Raw genomic sequence first — 1,052 nt, 5'->3', positions numbered from 1 at the left:
GCTGATCACCACTAGGCACTCGAGTGCCTCCCATCAGAACATTTGTTCAGCCACACCAATGCATTTATCTCACATTAATATAGCTTTCTCTTTAAATTTCATCGCTATGCCTTTAAATAAACAGGTACATTTTTAATTATGGAAATCTTTCTTTGTTTAGTGATTCAATAATTTTTGCATGTATTTTTCAACAACTGATCAAATTCCATTTCAAATTAACTTGGGTGCAATTAGCTAAATTTTACTAAGCATATTTGATGCTAAATGCATATAAGCGTAAATTTAAATCATTAAAAAAAAAATGAATAAAAATGAAAATTTTCATTTTCATTTTTATTCATTTTTTTTTTCATTTGAACTTCCAGATTTTAATCGCGTTCATTTTCAATCAGCTTAGTAAATAATTGACTCTTGAACTATGGATTTTAGTTTGTTACTTATTTTTTATTGAAGCAGTAATATTTATTATTATATAAATAAGTAACTGCATCGTTTTCTTCAGAGATAAATCTTAAATTTGAAATATATGGAGATACGTCCCAGAGCGCAGAAAATATGTATGAAATAATGAATAGGAAGATGCTTAGAAATAATTTCACTTCCATTAGCACCAATCTTAGTATTTTGTCAACTAAACAAAATAAACAAGAAATTAGAAAACAAGATTGTTGTAAGGTAAAAGTTTGCAGCAGATGGATTTAGTTACAACAATCTTTTTTGTTACAGATCTGTTAGGAATTTCTTACTTTATACAAAAAACCATAAGGGTTTGTACCACCAGTTGATGTCCTAAATCATATTTTTGCCATTTCCCTTCTGGCAATGACCTGATGCTCCAGTCAAGTAGAGATTTCGGCTTTAGCGCACTTACTCAGCCACCACTGTCCCATTACCAGTGAAGCGGTGAGGGGGCTGCGCCGTGATCTCGACGGGCTCTGCTCTACCCGTCATGAATGAGGGATAAAGTGGGGTCGGGGGTCCTCAGGTCGAGGTTGTAAGTATTGTATATAATTTATTTTACAATATCTTGGTTAGATTATATTAATTTTTTT

The sequence above is a fragment of the Halyomorpha halys genome, unplaced genomic scaffold (genome assembly GCF_000696795.3).
Source record: "Halyomorpha halys isolate HHAL.00 unplaced genomic scaffold, Hhal_1.1 Scaffold481.1, whole genome shotgun sequence".
NCBI classification, from domain to species: Eukaryota; Metazoa; Arthropoda; class Insecta; order Hemiptera; family Pentatomidae; genus Halyomorpha; species Halyomorpha halys.
The sequence above is the reverse complement of the archived record's forward strand: the minus strand, read 5'-3'. Positions refer to the sequence as shown.